The sequence below is a fragment of the Lagenorhynchus albirostris genome, chromosome 4 (assembly GCF_949774975.1).
Source record: "Lagenorhynchus albirostris chromosome 4, mLagAlb1.1, whole genome shotgun sequence".
Classification (NCBI taxonomy): Eukaryota; Metazoa; Chordata; class Mammalia; order Artiodactyla; family Delphinidae; genus Lagenorhynchus; species Lagenorhynchus albirostris.
Window position 1 is genome coordinate 148,182,988 of NC_083098.1, and position 19,456 is coordinate 148,202,443.

At 52.7% G+C, this 19,456-nt stretch overlaps 1 protein-coding gene across 5 annotated transcripts in view; it reads right to left on the reverse strand.

Annotated features, from left to right (window-relative positions):
- PCGF3 (polycomb group ring finger 3) overlaps window positions 1–6,818 on the reverse strand; it is a 57,866-nt gene extending 51,048 nt beyond the window's left edge. For 3 of the 5 annotated variants that reach the window (XM_060148982.1, XM_060148980.1, XM_060148981.1), the window contains exon 1: window positions 6,562–6,805. The gene's annotated coding sequence lies outside the window, so the exon portion shown is untranslated. Of the gene's footprint in view, window positions 1–6,561 lie in introns of all 5 variants that reach the window. The other 2 variants (XM_060148983.1, XM_060148984.1) reach the window with 2 other exon arrangements.
- Between the last annotated feature and the right edge of the window lie 12,638 nt (window positions 6,819–19,456).

Genomic DNA, 19,456 nt, shown 5'->3' on the forward strand with positions numbered 1-19,456 from the left:
GCTTCTCATTGCAGTGGCTTCTCTTGTTGCGGAACATGGGCTCTAGGCACGCGGGCTTCAGTAGTTGTGGCACGCGGGCTCTTGAGCACAGGCTCAGTAGTTGTGGTGCACAGTCTCAGAAGATGTGGTGCACAGGCTCAGTAGTTGTGGCACGCGGGCTCTAGAGCGCAGGCTCTGTAGTTGTGGCACATGGGCTTAGTTGCTCCGTGGCATGTGGGACTTTCCCGAACCAGGGCTCGAACGCGTGTCCCCTGCATTGGCAGGCAGATTCTTAACCACTGAGCCACCAGGGAAGCCCTAAACCTTTTATAAAGTCTGCTAAGAGCAACAAAGCGGACTGGAGTGGGACTCACCACCATGTGCCCGCAAGAAGTGATGCAGCGGCTCCAGGACGCCTCCCCGTCAGACACACATGGAGGCGGCTGATGGATTCACCCTCTTGCAAGAGCGAGGGCAGCTCTCCAGCACGAAGGCACGACTCCCCTGGGCTCCCCAACAGTCTCTGCTCCCTGGGGACTCAGCCCAGCCCACAGGGCCCTGGGAACCGAGGCAGCGCTGGCCGAGCGGTGCCACAACCTGGCGGCATGGCACGAAGCACAACAGTGCCTGAGAAGCCAGCTCAACCCAGAGCCTGGCCCAGCCTCCGGCTCACCCCCTGTAGTCCACGGAGTCAACAGGACAACAGACGAAGGTGGACGACACCATAAGTGAAGAATCAGAAAAACTCAGATGTGACAGATGGCCTGGGAAAGTCGATGCTGTATGGGGAAAGTGGGGAGCCTGAAATGAAAGACACTGCAGGGGGCGTGACCCCCAGTGCCCCACGGGGAACTGCGGCTGGTTCAGGGAAAACGCCCTGGAAGACACTGTTGAGACAACCGGGGAGGGTTGAAAGTAGACAGGAAATTAGCCAGTATGTGGAATAAGCGTCTACTTCTCAGGTGTGGTCGTGACATTACAGCCGTGTGCAGACCATCCTCTTACTAGGACCTCCGTGCTCTGAATTACCTACGGAACGTGGCAGCTGGTTTGCAGCTCCTTTCGGATGATTCAACGATAAATATGTATTTAAAAAAAGAGATAAGCAAAACATAAGTAACTGCTGGATCTAGGGGAAGGCAGAAGAGTGCTCATTGGCTAATTCTTCTGGTTTTTCTCCACTGTGTTTTTTTTCTCAAACACTTCAGTAAAAAAGAGGAAATTACTTGAGAAGAAAAGAGGCTAACCCTCCTCTGCTCCTCACTACCTGTGACCGTGCCCTGTGCCTGCATGTCCTCGCCAGGCACGTGCAGGTGAGCAGAGACAGCCTGGGGTGACTTTAAGGTCGAAGGTGTTGGGATTTCCCTGATGGCCCAGTGGGTAAGACCCCGCGCTCCCAATGCAGAGGTCCCACATGCCACAACTAGAAGATCCCACATGCCGCAATTAAGACTCGGCACAGCCAAATAAATATTAAAAAAAAAAAAGACTGAAGGCGTTAATACACAGAACACCTTCAGAACAGGGCCACAAAAGGGAACAACAAGGTCAGCTTTTAGTCATTATTCATTGAGCACCTATTACAGGCCAGGCCCTGCTAAGAATCAGCAAATATAGCAGCTGACGCGACCCACACAGGTCAAGAGGTCTGTGGACAGCTTTCCACTGTTCGCTTATTTTGTGTTAAACAACTGGAATTTGCTGTTAGTGTTGCAAAGTCCAGCAAATATTGATGCATTTGCCCCCCCAAAAAAATTCCAGTTAACCTCAACTCTCTAAATTCACCTAAGCATTATAAGTTCTCTTCAAAAAAAAACCCAGTGAACCTAACAATTGGTTTTTAAGGACAATATTTTCTAGTGAGTTTTAGTTCTTCTCAATGGAGGGTTTTGCTTAATTTAATGGACAATTCTGAAGCAATGCTCCCGCCTTAACCCTCTCATCACATGTTAAGTGTTTCATTATTGTCGTCTGGGCCTTCATATAATTCAGTGCTGTAGGGAGAAACATGCAGATTAGAAAAGACAGTCTATGTTTATTTTTTAAATAAATAAATAAATTTATTTATTTATTTATTTTTGGCTGTGTTGGGTTTCTGTTGCTGCACGCAGGCTTTCTCTAGTTGCGGCGAGCAGGGGTTACTCTTCATTGATGTGCGCGGGCTTCTCGTTGCGGTGGCTTCTCTTGTTGCAGAGCACGGGCTCTAGGCATGCAGGCTTCAGTAGTTGTGGCCTGCGGGCTCCGTAGTTGTGGCTCGTGGGCTCTAGAGCACAGCCTCAGTAGTTGTGGCGCACGGGCTTAGCTGCTCCACAGCATGTGGGATCTTTCCGGACCAGGGCTCGAACCCGTATCCCCTGCATTGGCAGGCAGATTCTTAACCACTGTGCCACCAGGGAAGTCCCTCTAGTTATTTTTAAAAAGTCACTTTTTAAAATTCAATGAAAAACTATCAACTTGTAGAGCTGAAGAACAGTTCCATTTTTTGACACACAATGAATTGTGCAGCATTTTTGCAATAGTGATGGCAAATATCAGAAAGGTAGTAAGAAACCGTCCCCAAACCTCAACATATTTCAATAGAGAAGAAAATTACATTTTCAAATTCGATTCTGACCATTAACCAAATAAAGCTCCAATGAAGTAACAAATCCTGCCACTTAGTAGATTAAAGAGTAACAGTACAGACCAAAACAAACCTCGCTTTATAATCCAAAGCAAACAACCCAAATAAATAATTCCAATCACTGGCAAAAGGCCCTGCCTCACCCCAGCAGGGTGGAAACCTGGCAGGTCCACAGAGCAGGGTGGCAGGGGGGGACACCTCCCTCCATGTGGTGACAAGTTCTCGAGGGAGCCTCCCATGCGGGCCCTGCACGGGTGCCCTTCACAGCCCTGTGCTGCAGCGCCACCCCAAGCGCCACAAAGTCCAAGCACCGGGGAGGAGAAGCCACAGGGCTGACTGAGCACAAGAGGCCCTTGCACACAGGTTCCTGGAGCATCCTTCCCTACAAAGGTCAAATAAAAACATTTTGGGATCTCACATCTTAAAAACGTCTTACAAATGTCAGTTGATCATTTCTGGAGGAAAATAATTAGCAGGAATAAAATGAAGCTCTAGAAACAACTAAAATCGCTGTACTTGAAGCTTCCAAGAACTCTATATCACCGACACATACACACCTACAATTTAATTGTATGTGGGAAGCAGGGGAGCTTATGGCTTGCTACAGCTGTTCTAAGTTAATTCCTAAAAAGCTTTCTTATTTGTAATTTCTCTCCTGTCATGCGTAAGCTCCGGCGTCATCCCATCATCACAATGGTGACATCAGAGCAACCTGTGTAACTAAAGAGACAGCTGAGCTGCTGCAACCTTGGGCTGAGCACACAGCTCTACACAATTCTGTTCATTCACCTGCAGGGCACTTCTCAGGCACAGGCCCTTCAGGAGCTAACACCACCTGATCAATGCCAGGCATTAGGATGGCCCAGACCCACCCCGCCCAGGAAGCACACCCTTGTGGAGTTCCTCCTCCTTAAGCGTGGGCTGGGCCTGATGACTAGGTTCTAACAAAGGATATGGCAAAAGGCATGGGATATCACTGCCAAGATTAGGTCATGAAGACTGTGGCCTCCTGCTTGCTCCCTTGTCCTGTCGCTGGCCCTTGAGCTGCCCCACAGATGTCTCCAGCCAGCAGCCTGGAAGCAAATCCTCCCCAGATGAACCTCCAGGCAAGACCACAGCGCCGGTGGGCACCCTGACGGCAGCCTTGTGAGACCCTGGGCCCCAGGAGCCTTGTGAGACCCTGGGCCCAGCTAAGCTGTGCCTGGACTCCTGACCCACATACACTGTGACATAATAACTGGTACTGTTTTAAGGCACTACACTTTGGGGTAATTTGCGGGACAGTAATATATAAATAATACAACCATCCAGCACTATCACACTTTCAGAAATCCAAAAATGGGAAAATAAAGAGCCTAACCAAACCTGAATGCCCAGTTTTACAAGTCTTTCCCAAAGCTTCACAAAGCAAATTAAGTTTTTTAAAAAGCAAAGTACATGTTAAAAAAAAAAAAAAAACACCCACAGGGACTTCCCTGGTGGTCCAGTAGTTAAGAATCCGCCTTCCAATGCAGGGGACGCTGGTTCGATCCCTGTTGGGGAACTAAGATCCCACATGCTGCGGGGCAACTAAGCCCACACGAGCCCAAGAGCCCGCGGGCCACAACTAGGCAGAAGCCCGCGCACCGCAACGAAAGATCCCGCGTGCCGCAACTAAGACATGCCGCGACTAAGACATGCCGCAACTAAGACCCGAGGCAGCCAAATAAATTTAAAAAACAAACAAACAAAAAAACACACACACACAGAAAAAGCAAGCACTGAGTAACAAGGTCGCAAGTGTGGTTACATTTGACAAATCAAAATAGGCTGGACTATTCAGGGGCTCCATGCGCTTAAGCTTAGTTACAGTGAAATGTTACACTGAAAATGCAAAGGGGTTTCTCCTAAGTAATCAACAAGTGAAGTTATGGCACAAAATGAAATACTGAACTGACCACTTCAAGCATCTCCCTTGGGAAGTTTAGAGTCGTGCCTCACCCTAACACAGGTCGACCTTTCTGAAAGCACTCCCGCCTTTCGTCCACGCAATGAATGTGCTGCACGCCCACCCCATGCCAGGGAACCAGTGCCTGCCTGGGCTTTCCATCCTCTCAAACTCCTCCAACATTATCCTACTGGACACACTCTGGAGCCCTTCCCCAGCCAAAGGGCAGCACTTCTCCATCCCCACTTCCAAATTAAAGGACAACACAGGCAAGATCTAAATGAAGTCTGCTTCGAAGGTTTCAGAGAAGCAAAGCTCCCATCCCAAGGTCCTTTCCTGGAGTGCAGGAGGTGCCTGATGGCTCACCTGACACGCACTGGGCCGTCTGGCTCCAAACCCTTCCCGCAGCCCACACTCCCAGCTTGGACCCCACCCCTCCTGGAAATTCCTGGACACAGAAAACACCTCCAGACCTTGAGAATGGGACTCTTTTGGTAACACCACTGGAGGGAGGGGAGGACAGGAGTGGTTGAAGGTGCCTGACACTGACCACAGGGCCCAGGTAAGGAAAGGATGGAAGCCCTGGAGCAGGGACTGGGAGAACAGGGTAGGGGACAGCTTTCTGGGTCTGGGGAGGGGCAAAGCACTGGCCTGGGGCACGGAGCCAGTGGGGACTATGAGCCCCCACCCCCACCCCCACTTGAGTCCCCAGAGCTGGGAGGATGGGCCTCAACCCTGCCTACCCCCAGGGCCCAGCCCAGGCAGCATCTGCTGAAGGTCAGAAGGTTTGTGAGGCCCAGGTGCTCAGGGGCCTCACGGAGAGGGCTGGTTTGCACCTTGGGGCTCAGGTGACCAGGATCCCTGATGCTCCAGAGCCTTTATAGAAGCCAGGTCCAGCTGAGTGGGCTGGGTAGCTTCTGGGCACCTCTGGAACCTGCCCCAGGGCCCAATCCCCTGGGGGTCCAGCCTGAGGTCCCGGCGCCCCTTACATACCACCCTTGGGGTCTGAGTGCTTCTCAGGGACTCATTCAAGAGCCTTGGCCTCCCTGGGGACCTGACTCCAAGTTCCAGCTCTTATCACGGCTGTGGCCCTCTCTGAGCGCCAGCCTTCTTCACGGCTGCCCCAACATCCGACTCTCCTACGTGACCTACCTGGGTCATCCCTGGAGCCTGTCACAAGGCAAGAGCCCTTCACATGGCACAGTCCCAGGGTCATGGCCTCCTGGGAAAGAGGGGCTGTCCCAGGGTCCCAGAGGTGCTCACAGGATGCTTCCAGAATTCTGGTCCTACTGGGGGCCAGTCCAGGGGTCCAGACCTCCCCAGGTGACCCATCCTAACGTCCAGGCCTCCTCAGTGACTTGTCCCAGTGTCCCAGCTGTTCCTGGGTCCTGGCCCTGCTCGGTGACCTGTCTCGGGTCCAGCTCTCTCTGATTCCTGCTGAGTCTTAAGGTTCCAGCCCTCCTCCGTGACCCATAGTGAGGCTGGACCCTCCTCCATGACCCATATCAGGGTTGGGCTCTCCTAGGTGATCTGTCTCAGGGTACAGTGAGTGCTTCCTAGTCCTTTTCTTGTTGGGTCCCGGGGTCCAGCCCTCCCCGGTGACCCGTCCTGGGGTCTGGTCCTCCATGGTCCCTCCGCGGTGGCCATTCCTGGGGTCCGGTCCTCCATGGTCACTCCGCGGTGGCCCGTCCTGGGGTCCGGTCCTCCCTGGTCACTCCGCGGTGACCCGTCCTGAGGTCCGGTCCTCCCTGGTCCCTCCCCGTCCTGGGGTCCGGTCCTCTCTGGTCCCTCCCCGGTGACCCGTCCTGGGGTCCAGTCCTCCCTGGTCCCTCCCCGAAGACCGGTCCCGAGGTCGGGCCCTGCCCGGGGTCCCGGCCCCGCCGAACGGAGTCGGGGATCCGCAGGCCGGGCCGACGAGGGCGCAGGGGCGCGGGCCGGGGTTCGGAGCCTTCCGGGCCCGGACACGGACCGAGGCCGCGGCCTGTGTAGCGAGCGCCGCGGGCCAGGCCGGGCGGGGCGCGGACTCACTGACCTGCCGTCTCAGCTGCGGGCGAGCGGGGCGCACGCGGGGGCCGCGCCGGGAGAGGGAGGGGGCGCCGCTCCCTCCGGGTCCCCCCCAAGAGCAGGAGAAAAAAATCCGTCCGGAGTTTAAAACAAAGAGGCGGAAATGCCCGAGCAGAGCCGAGCGCAGAGTCGGGGGCGCCGCTCTTGGAGCATGCGCGTTGCGCGGACCGGCTCCCACCCGGCAGCCGGGGTAGGGGCGGGGCCTGGAGTCGGCGGGTCCCGGGGCGGGGGCCAGGGCGTGGTCAGAGGGCGCAGGCGCGTCCGGGCTGGGCTGGGCCCTGGGACCTGGAGAGGCGAGGGGGCCAGCGGCGGGACCTAGGAGGGGGCGTGGTCAGAAGGTGTGGGTGGGGACAGGGGGCGGGGTCAGAGGGAGAGGGACCTAGAGAGCCCCGGGGCCGGGCTCTGCGCGGAGGCCCGTGAGGGGTCTGGGAGGCGGGGCCAGAGGTGGGGCGGGGCCTCGAGGAGGTGTAGGGCGCTCCTTGGCCTGGGGGCGGGGCCGAGGCGGGGACGGGGCGTGGTCGGCTGGCGCTGCTCCAGGAGGGAGAGCGGCTTGCGGAACCCTGGAACCTGCAGGCAGCTGGCGCTCCGGGACCAGGGGTTTCCTCCGAGGGAGGCGGTCTTGCTCTTGCATTCCTGTTCTTCCTGGGAGCTAGCACCAGGCAAGAGCGGGGGCGCCTCAGACAGGGAACCTGCCTCCCGGGCTCCCGGACAGTAGACAACGAGGCTGACCCCACAACTCGTCCCTGTTTCCAGCTTTCCGCAGGCCCCGCCCTGGAGCTGTAAGCAGTGACCGTGACGTCCACGCCCTCGTGGGGTCCGCACTGCGAGGGGGGGCGGGAATAACAGAGGAGAACGTAAATGCGGTGTCCTGTGGGAAACAAGCCGGGTGGGGGAGGCAGTGGGTGTCCGGAGTTGGTTACATAGAGTGAATGGGCACGGAAGGGACGCAGGGAGCGAGCCCTGCAAGTGTCTGGGGATGGGGCCGGTTCACAGGCAGTAAGTCCAGCCAGCCTCAGGCCCCGAAGTAGGACGGGGTTGTGGAGGATGCTTTCCAGAGACCAGCCCCAAAGCTAGAGGGCACAGAGAGGCTGGAGATGAGGTCAGATGCGAGGTGCCTGGGCTATCTGAGCAGAGGACTGTGGGCACGGGACTGGCGTCCCGCTGCCTTGTGTCTGCGGGGGCGAGGCTGGAGCAGGAGGCAGCGCAGGGGTGCCAGGGCGCTACACCTGGTGGTGCCCTGGAGGGCGGGAAGGGTGGGACTGCTGAGAGGAGGCAGGGGTGGGCAGCTGCTGACCACCTGGGGAGGTGATGTCGCTAGACCCCCAACTGGGACTGCTGTGAGGCTGGGGGCTGCAGGAGTGCAGTGTGAGCTTGCAGTGTCTGGAGATGATGAGATGGTCAAGGGAGCGAGTGAGGGATGGGGGACCAAGCCCCCTGCAGCCCTCCCGGTGGAGAAACCCGGGAGTCCAGGAGGAGCCAGTGAGAAAGACCCAGATGGAGCAGACTGGGGAAGAGGACCCCAGGGGTGAGTGATGTACATTTGGCTGCTGGAGGGATGAGGGTAGTGAGGCCCCTCCGGGGCCATGGCCAGTGCAGTGTGGAGGCATTGTTGGTGTGAAAACAGATTGCTCAAAGGAGGAGGGCAAATATAAGACAACTTTTCAAGGTTGTAGATGGAAGCCACAAATGGGGCTCGGAGGCCAGGAGGAGAAGACAGTTTGCTATTTGGGCTGGAGCCCTGGTGACCTCAGTGGTGCTGACTGGGTACAGGGGGAGAATGACCACGCTGCATGAGCCGAGGTCCCCACCTAGGACTGGGGACTGGATGCAGGAGGCAGTTGGTAGCCCTTCACGTTGGGGGGGAGGGGAAGACCCTGATGCATGGTCTCTTCTAGCTGCTTCTGTTTTCCAGTACAATGGGAGCTCAGGTGACCCAGGTCGGAAGTGGAGGCCCAGGGGACAGCAGAGTGGGAGCAGCCCTAGGCTGAGGGCAAAGTGGCCCCAGGAAGTCACCTGACAACCCTGTGACACCGTGGTGGCCACCGGTCTGCAAATGGGGCAGAGCCAGGAGCAGGCGTGTGAGGCGTGGCAACGGTTCCAGATTCGTTCCAGGCCTAGGGCCTCTTGCTGGGGATGCACACCAGACATCTGTGCTGCCCGCCTGTTTCCCTAGGTGACCTCATCGGTGACAACACCCCAGACCTTGACCCTGAACTCTGGGCTCCGGTGTCCAGCTGCCTGGCCACATCTCTGCTGGGATATCTCTAGGGAACTCAGGCTCTGATGTCAGAAGGTCAACCCCTGGCCTTCCCACAGTCCCATGGCAGGGCTCCTTCCTGCCTGCTGAGCCGAGGCACCGGGGTCCTTGCCTCCAAGCTCTACTGACGTGGGCTGTCAGTAGACCCCTCAGAATCTGCCACGGCACCCCCACCCCCACCCCCCCGGCCCAAGGCCAAGCACCTCCCCCAGCTGGAGAATCAGCTCAGCACTGGCCTTCTGCTTCTGTCCTTGGGCCCCAAATCTATTCTTAACGTGAAAGAGTAACTCTCATAACACATGAGCCAAGGAATGTCCCTCCTCTGCCCGAAACCGTCCAGGGGCCTCGCTCAGAGCAAAAGCGTAAGAGTGGAGGTGACGGGGGCCCAAGGACACCTGGGATGATGGAAATGTGTGTTGTGTTGGTGGTGGTGACAAGCTCCTGACTGTGTACATGCGTCAGAACTCACTGAAGTCTACAGGTGACCTTGTGTGGATATACCCCATAGGGCGGAACGAAAAGAAGGAGCCAGAAACCAGGACAGAAGCAGTGAGAGGTGACCCCACCCCACCACGCCCACGCCTCCCCTTTCCCCAGAGGGCGAGCGGTCCTCGCTCCTCTGCCTCCTAGCCACCCCCGGGGGCCTCCTCCCTGCCCCTCTCCGATGGACCTGTGTCCCCTTCCCCTCTGGTGGGCCATTCTGGGGAGGCTGCCCATCTGAACAACAGAACAGAACAAACAGGCTCTCTCTTGACCTAGAGCTGCTCTGCTCGTCTTTGCCTATAGCACGACTCCTCAGAAGTGCTGTCTACACTCGCCCGCCCCAATTTCCCTCCCTGTTTCATCTCTTAACCCTGCAGCCTTCTGCCTTCCCCCAGGAAAATGCTCTGGTCCAGGTCTCCCCAGGTTTTGTGGACTGCCTCCATCGTCATCTCTGCCCCTCCGTGCTGCTCTCTTCTCCTGGAAACACGTTCCCCTTGGCCCACTGCCCCGTGTTCTGCCCCCGAGCCGGCCTCCCCTCCTCTCCCTGCAGCCACTCCTGGCCAGCGCTCTCACTGGCGTCTGTGCACCGCTGTGTCCCTCAGTGGACTGCACATGGTGAACTTGCCCATCTCAGCCCACGGCGTGCCATCTTTTCTGCTGCTGGGCCACAAACATTTGGACTCATGCCTGATTTCTCTCTTTCTGTTTTCCCACAGCCAGTTCATGGGGAAGTCCTCTCAGCTCTATCTTCAAACCTGCCTAATGCAGCCGTGGCGCTCAGCCTCTGCAGCGGCTGCTGCCCCGGCCCGAGCCCACCTGTCCCGTCTGGGTTGGTGTCACAGCCTCCGCCCCCGACCCCCGGTCTCTCGCGGACAGGGCAGCCAGTGGGCCACCCCCTCAACGCCTGGGTCAGCATGCAGCACGCCTCTGCTCAGCAGCCCAGCAGCTGCTCCACGTCCCGAGGTCCTGCCTCGGGCCTGGGCCCTGCCCCCGCTCTGGCCTGGCGTCCACAGCCCTCCTGGACATGCCAGGCCCTCGCACCTCACGGCCACGGCTGAGCTGCTCCCAGGCCTGGGTGGCGCTCCCTGGCCGCCCACATGGCTCCTCCCGCACTCAGGCCTGTGCTCAGATATCTCCTGAGGCCTCTCTTGACCAATCTGGCAACAAACCCCAGCGCTTGACCGCCTCCCTTGTTGGCAAGACTCTCATCTCATGTATTGTTGGTGGGAACAGAGGGGAGATGGACAATATCCAGCAAAATGATGTGGGCATTTATCCTTTGCCCAGCAATCACCAAGTAGGAATTTATCCCAAAGATACACTGGCAAAAATGCAGAAGATTCATGAATGAGGCTACTAATTGCAACATAATTTGTAATAGAAAAAACTGGAACGGTCCACGTGGCATCAGGTGCAAGTCCTTAATAAACCACTGACCCTCCACACAGGGGCTTGCAGCTGTAAAAGGAGCGCCAGACGCCTGTACATGCCGTCATGGGGTCTCCTCCAGGACGGTGTCCAGGGCACACCACTAAGATGGGCAAGATGGAGAAAAGGGTATTCAGCCCCTGCCACCGCATACCCAGAATGCGGGGTTCCTACTATGCATTCCACGTACCTGCCTGTGTTAGAAATCCACGTGGCTTCCATGAAGGTGGTGCCAGGAGCAGGACTTACGTCTCCCCGGACCCCTCATAAAGCACAGAGGGGGACGCAGCAGCGCAGCAAGGCAGGTGGCCAACACTGACCCCAAAGCTCCACGACAAGCAGGTGGCTACGGCCTCCGGCCTCCGCTGCCTGAGGTCAGCCTGTGTGTGGAGGGTCTGAGCTCACCCTCCCACCAGAAGCAGCTAAACGCTGGACCGCATCAGGCAGTGCAGGCCGTGACTCCCGACAGAGAGGGACAAATGGAGCAAGCCAACGACCAGAGGCCAAAGTGCTGGAGGCTGCAGGGCGGGGGGCCAGAGGGGAGGGCCTGTCCGGAGGGCGCTCCAGAGCTGGGCAGAGGGTGCCAAGTCCAGGCCGAGCCCTGATAGGGATGTGCGTGGAGGAAGCTGCCCGGGGCTACGTAGAAGCCCTGAGAGGCACCAGGAGAGACGCTCTGGGAGGTCACAGAGGGCTGGGCGTGTCCTGCCAGCCCAGGAGCCGTGGGGGCCAGGCACCAGGCTGGAAGATCACCGCCTCAGCAGAAAGACAGCCCCCGTCAGCCTGCTGAGGAAACGCATGGAAGGGACCAAGTGTGTCCAGGAACCCCACCTCAGCCAGGACAAAGTGTGAGGGGGAGGCACTCGACAAGGACGGTGCCCCGCGTCTGGGGTCCAGTCCCACTCACCGGGCGAGCAAAGGAGGGACCTGCGACTCGCAGTGGGGGCGGAAGTCAGTCACTGAGGCAGACGCACTGCTGACGCTAATGCCAGAACCGGTCGAACAGGCGTTAAAACGGTTCCTGTAACTCTATCCCACGTGTTCAAAGGCCGGGAAGATGGCTGGGCACGCCTGGACGTGGGTCAAGACACGAACAAGGCCACAGGAAGCAAAGGCGCTGCACAGGCTGCTGTGGCCAGGAGCCAGGAGCCAAATGCGGGCCACTAAGCATCAAAGAGAATAAGAGTGGCAGCAGGTTAAAATACACCAGATGTGTTTAAACCACAAATACATATGCTGCTTAAAAACCCAACATGGTGTTGCTGTAGGGCTCTGAGGAACCAACTTGTCATTTTCAAACCTGGTAGATGATGGGAGAAAACCCATCATCCACCTGGCCTTGAATACAGACCGCATCGCAGGGTAACCAAAGACGTGATGAGGGATCTGTTTTCTTTGTGAATATTCCAGCTAATACATGAAGAAGAAATATAGAGTTAATGGGCTTCCCTGGTGGTGCAGTGGTTAAGAATCCACCTGCCAATGCAGGGGACATGGTTCGAGCCCTGGTCCAGGAAGATCCCACATGCCACGGAGCAACTAAGCCCATGCGCCACGACTACTGAGCCCGTGTGCTGCAGCTACTGAGCCCGCGTGCTGCAACTACTGAAGCCCGTGCACCTAGAGCCCATGCTCCGCAACAAGAGAAGCCACCGCAATGAGAAACCCACACACAGCAAGGAAGAGTAGTCCCCGCTCGCCGCAACTAGAGAGAGCCCGCACACAGCAACAAAGACCCAATGCAGCCAAAAATAAAATAAATAAAAAATTTAAAATACTGCCATTTCACAGTCCTAATGGTAATGCCAACTCAAAAGGGAGATGGTCAGACATGCATGCATTCTGGTCAAAGGCCGCACCAAAAAGCCGAACCTGAATCCAAGTACAGCCAATGCTCTGTGCTTCACCCCACACCATTCCCCGTGAGCGCCCTCAAGTGGCCAGCACAGTCTGTTCAGTCTCTGTCGCAGGTCTTCTCCAGCAAGTGGCGGGGAGAAGCCCCCGTGACCACACAGGCGAGGAAGAGGCGCTGCCTGGGTCAGCCCCCGACAGTGGGCTGGCAGCGGGGGTGCACCTCTGGGGCCACGTTTTGCACCCCTCCAGCACCGGGAGGAATCACGTCCCCTTCCTGCAAGCTGCCCTGTTGATGTGCCTCTGTGTCTGGTGTTTCCTCCCTGCCTGTGTCTCACTTCTCACTCTTTCCTGCTTCCTAAAATCATCTCCTGAGAGCAGCTCCTGACCCAGGTCTTTATTTGAGAGCAGCTTCTGACCCAGGCACCCCGGCAGGAGGAAGGCAGCTCGGGAAGCTCGGAAGCTGCCGCGTGAGAGGCTCCGCTTCTTCCAAGAACAACTTGCGAGGGACTGAAAAGATACAGCGAGGGAAACTAGAGATGGAGAAGGAGGTGAGCGTAGACCAATGACTGGTTTGTATCCTGAATCAAACAAACTGAACTAAATTAAACTAAACACACATGCATCAGTTGGAGCGACTGGACGCTGCAGCGATACTTGATGGTCAGTGTTCCAGATGTAATCATGGAATTATGGTTATCTTTATCTTATCCTTATCTTTCAGAGATAGACACTAAAATATCTAGGGATGGAAATGATATGGTGTCTGAGTAATTTCTCAGAATAATTCGGAGGAGTAGAGGTGGGGAGGAATCCGGAGAAAGCAAGATTGGCCACAAGCTGATGTAACTGGAGCTGAGTGATATATTCACGTGTGTTTATTATACAATTCTCTCTCCCTTTGTGTTTGTTTCCATTATAAAAACTTTAAGAGTTGCAAGCACATTCACTGCTGGCCCTCTCTGCTCTTTTTCTGAAGTGCTCACCACCTTTGGGCGCAGTACAGACTCTGTCTTCTTCACTCTCCTCTCTGGAAATCAGGCTCCCCTGGGAGGCGGGGGTGCCTTTGTCAGTTTCTTCAGAGCTGTAGACTCTGCACCTGGAGTGGAGCCTGGTCCTGAGGCCACGTCCATGTGCAAATGACAGCCAGAGGCTGAGGCTGGGGCAGCGGAGCAGGAAGGCGGGTGAACACTGAAGGGTGGTCAAGGGCTGGCCCGGCAGACAGATTTAACAGAAGAAAGGTGGGAGGACACAGAGGCAACAGTTGATTAGAGAGTAGCTGAAGTTTCAGATTTAAAGACTAACCGCAGATCCAGACACTAACGTAAAGATAAGAGCATGCTGAAACCCCTGAAGCTGGGGAAGGACAGGGGAGGTCAGCCACCCACCAGCCTCCTCTGGCCAGAGAAGGCACACGCTGATGGGAGAACAGCGCCTAGACCGTCAGAAGACACCACGTTGGCAATAGCTGAAGCCTGATTCTGACCAGGTATTCAATCACAAAGAAAGTCTCAGACAATTTGAAAAAAAATTATTTCATACAAACGACACTTTCTGACATCTCTGCAAGTAATATGGAATTAAACAATAAGACAGTTTTCTAAAAATTCTTCTTTGGAAAATTAGAAATACATTTCAAACTAACTTGTGAATTACGTACAGAAACTAATGTGGAAAACTACAAGTCTCTGATGAAAGAAATCAAGAAGATCCCAACAAATGGAGAAATATTCCATGTACATGGATAGGGTGACTCAATACTGTCAAGATCTCAGCTCCTCCCAGCTGGATCTATCGATTCAATGCAATCTCAATCAAAATCCCAGCAAATTATTTTGTGGATATGGACAAACTGAATCTAAAGTTTATATGGAGAGGACTTCTCTGGTGGCACAGTGGTTAAGAATCTGCTTGCCAATGCAGGGGACACAGGTTCGAGCCCTGGTCCGGGAAGATCCCACGTACCACGGAGCAACTAAGCCCGTGCGCCACAACTACTGGGCCTGCACTCTAGAGCCCGCGAGCCACAACTACTGAGCCCACGCACCACAACTACTGAGCCTACATGCCTAGAGCCTGTGCTCTGCAACAAGAGAAGCCACCGCAATGAGAAGCACGCACACTGCAACGAAGAGTAGCCCCTGCTCGCCGCAACTAGAGAAAGCCTGCACACGGCAACGAAGACCCTACGTCGCAAAAAATGAATAAAAAAAAAATCATCTTAAAAAAAAAAAGTTTATATGGAGAGACAAAAGGTCCAGAACAGCCAACCTAATATTGAAGGAGAAGAAAAATTTGGAGGACTGAGGTTACCCCACTTCCAGACTCACCATAAAGTTACAGTGATCAAGTTAGTACGGTACTGGTGAAAACAGATAAATAGACCAATGGGAGAGAATAGAGAGCCTAGAAATAGAATCACACAGATTTGGTCAACTGATCTTCAACAAAGGAACAAAGGCAATTCTATGGAGAAAAGACAGTCTTTTCAACAAATGTTACTGGATCAAGTAGACACCCACATGCCAAAACATGTAACACATGTAAAGACACAGATTTTACAACTTTCACAAAAATTATACACCTAAGTGTAAGACACAAAACTATAAAACCCGTAGAAGATAACATAGAAGAAAATACAAGTGACTGTCGGTTCGGTGGTGACTTCTTAGATAACACTGAAAATGTAAAAGCCCTGAAGGAAAAAAGTGGATAAATTGGACTTCGTTCAAACTAAAAACTTCTGCTCTGCGAAAGACACTGCTAAGAGAATGAAACGAAAAGCCACAGACTGGGGGGAAATTTGCAAAACACGTCTGTTATGCAAAACATGCAAAGAACCATTAAATCTCAACAATAAGAAAATAACCGAAGTTTAAAATGGGCAAAAGACCTCACCAAAGATGATTTACAGATGGCAAACAAATACATGAAAAGATGGTCCACATCATATGTAATCAGGGAAATGCAAATCAAAGCAACATTTTGATACCGCGACATACCTAATGGAATGGCTCAAATCCAGAACGCTGACAACACCAAACGTGGAGCGACAGGAACTCTCATCATTTCTGGCGGGAATGCAAAATGGTGCAGCCACATTGGAAGATAGTGTGGCAATTTCCTAGAAAACTAAACGTTCTCTTACCATTAGATCCAACAGCTGTGCTCCTTGGTATTTACCCAAAGGAGCTGAAAATGTATGTCCACACAGAAAGTCACACATGAATGTTCATAGCAGTTTTACTCATAATTGTCAAAACTTGGAAGCAACCAAAATGTCCCTCAATAGGTGAATGGACAAACTGTGGTCTATCCAGACAATGGAATACTATTCAGCACTAAAAAGAAATGAGCTATCAAGCCATGAAAAGACACGGAGGAACTTTAAATGCATATTTCTAAGTGAAAGAAGCCAGTGGGAAAGGCTGCACACTGTATGATTCCAACTTTATGACATTCTGGAAAAGGCAAAACAATGGAGATAAAGGAAGGATGAGTGGTTACTAGGGGTCTGGGCGGGAAGGGATGGGCAGGTGGAGCACAGAGGACTTTTAGGGCCAGGAAACTGCTCTGTGTCACACTGTAATGGTGATACGTGTCATCATACAGTTCTCAGACCCATGGAATGTACAACACCAAGGGTGATCCCAACGTCAACCACAGACTTTAGTTAGTAACAGTGTGTTGATACTGGTTCACAATTACAACAAATATACTGATGTTAATAGGGGAGGTGGTATGCGGGGGCTGGGGGAGAGGGGACATGTGGGAACTCTCTGTATTTTGTGACAACTTTTTCTGTAAACCTAAAACTGCTCTAAAAAGTACAGCGTTATTAATTAAAAATCAAATTACTAATAAATGTAATGAAAGAGTACAATACTTATATTCTGAAAACTATGAAACATTTTTGAAGAAAATTAAAGAAGACCTAAATGAATGGAAACACATCCATGTTCATGGATTGGAGACAATATTGTTAAAATATCAATTTTCCAGGACTTCCCTGGTGGTCCAGTGGTTAAGAATCCTCCTCCCAATGCAGGGGATGAGGGTTCAATCCCTGGTAGGGGAACTAAGATCCCACATGTCACGGGGCAACTATGCCTGTGCGCTCTAGAGCCCGCGCTACAACTAGAGAGCCTGTGCACTGCAACTACTGAGCCTGTGTGCTCTGGGGCCTGCGAGCCACAACTAGAGACAAGCCCTTGCGTCACAACGAAAGATCCTGCATGCCCTAATGAAGATCCCGCGTGACGCAGCTAAGATCCGATGCAGCCACCCCAAAATAAAAAGATATCAATGTTCACCCATCTGATCTACATCTGATCTACAATCCATATCAAAACCCAGCTGGCTTCTTTGCAGAAACTGATGATGTGACCCCAAAATGTGTATGGAAATTCATGGGACTCAGAATAGCCAGAACAATCTAGGAAAAGAACAGGGGCTTCCCTGGTGGCTCAGCGGTTAAGAATCCGCCTGCCAATGCAGGGGACACGGGTTCGAGCCCTGGTCCGGGAAGATCCCACATGCCGCGGAGCAGCTAAGCCTGTGAGGCACAACTACGGAGTGCGCGTGCTGCAAGACTGAAGCCCGTGCGCCTAGAGCCCGTGCTCCGCAACAAGAGAAGACACAGCAATGAGAAGCCCGTGCACCGCAACGAAGAGTAGCCCCCGCTCGCCACAACTAGAGAAAACAACAAAGACCCAACGCAGCCAATATATATACACGTATATATATACGTGTATATATATATATATATATGTGTGTGTATATATATGTATAACTCCCATTTCCTGATTTCAAAATTTACTATAAAGCGACAGTGAACAAGACAGTGTGGTACTGGCATAAGGACAGACATACAGATCAATGGATTAGAGTTGAGAGTCCAGAAATAAGCCCTCACATTTTTTTTAATTTTTTTTTTTTTTTTTTGCGGTATGCAGGCCTCTCCCTGTTGTGGCCTCTCCCCTTGCGGAGCACAGGCTCCGGACGCGCAGGCTCAGCGGCCATGGCTCATGGGCCCAGCCGCTCCATGGCATGTGGGATCTTCCCGGACCGGGGCACGAACCTGTGTCCCCTGCATCGGCAGGCGGACTCTCAACCACTGCGCCACCAGGGAAGCCCAAGCCCTCACATTTATGATCAACTGATTTTCAAGAACGATGCCAAGACAAGTCAATGGAGAAAGCATAGTCTTTTCAAGAAATGGAAAACTGAATATTCATATGCAAAAGAATGAAATTGGACTCCTACCACACACCGTATACGAAAATTAACTCAAATGCACCAAAGGCCTAAATGTAAGAGCTCAAACTTTTAAACTCTTAGAAGAAAACATAGGTATAAATCTTGGATTAGGCATTGTTTCTTAGACATGATACCATAGGTACAAGCAACAAAAGGAAAAATGGATAAATTGAATATCATCAAAACAAAAAACATACGTATTCAAAGGACACCATCAAGAAAGTGAAGAGACAGCTCGAGGAATGGGAGGAAACTTTTGCAAATCATATATCTGATAAGAGTTTCATACCTAGAACACATAAAATATGTAAGAATACAAACAACACATAAACCCTTATAACTCAACAAAAGAAAGACAAACACTCAAAAAATGAACAAATTGGGACTTCCCTGGTGGCGCAGTGGTTAAGAATCCGCCTGCCAATGCAGGGGACACGGGTTCAAGCCCTGGTCCGGGAAGATCCCACATTCCGCAGAACAACTAAGCCCGTGTGCCACAACTACTGAGCCTGCGCTCTAGAGCCCGCGCGCCACAGCTGCTGAGCCCGTGTGCCACAGCTACTGAAGCCCGTGCGCCTAGAGCCCATGCTCCACAACAAGAGAAGCCACCACAATGAGAAGCCCGTGCATCGTAAGGAAGAGTAGCCCCCACTCGCCGCAACTAGAGAAAGCCCACACGCAGCAACGAAGACCTAACACAGCCAAAAGTAAATAAATTAAATAAATAAATTTTTTAAATGAACAAATTATCTGAATAGATATTTCTCTAAAGAAGATGCACAAATGGCCAATAAGCACATGAAAAGATGCTCAACATCATTAGCCATCAGGGAAGCGCAAATCAAAACCACAAGATACCACTTCACACCCACTAGGATGGCTAGAATCAAAAAGACAGGCAAAAACAAACGTTGCCAAGGATGGAGATGAATTGGACTCCTCAGGCATTGCTGGTGGGAATGTAAAATGGTGCAGCTGCTTTGGAAGGGTCTGGCAGTTCCTCAGAAAAAATTAAATGTGACGTTAGCATATAACCCAGCAGTTCCACACCTACAGACCCAAGAGAAACGAAAGCAAATGTCTGCCCCAAACTGGCATATAACTGTCCATAGCAGCATTATTGATAACAGCCTCAAGATGGAAATAACCCAATGTCCATCAACTGATGAATGGATAAACAAAATGTGGTCCATCCATACAATGAAACATTATTTGGCAACAAAAAGAAAGGAAGTACTAACACATGCATAAACATGGATGAACCTTGAAAACGTTACACTCAGTGAAAGAAGACAGTCACAAAAGACCACATGTTATGATTCTACTTAAATGAATTATCTAGAATCGGCCAGTTGAAGAGACAGAAGGCAGATTAGTGACTGCCAGGGGCTGGAATGCTGGGGGGACTGGGGAGAGCCTGCTAATGAGGACAGGGCTCCTTTCGGGGGTGAGAAAATGCTCTAGAGTTGATCATAGTGATAGCTGCATATATATGCAAATATACTCAAATCGATTTAATTTACACATTAAATGGGTGAATTACATGACATGAGGATTGTATCTCAATAAAGCTGTTATTTAAAAAAGA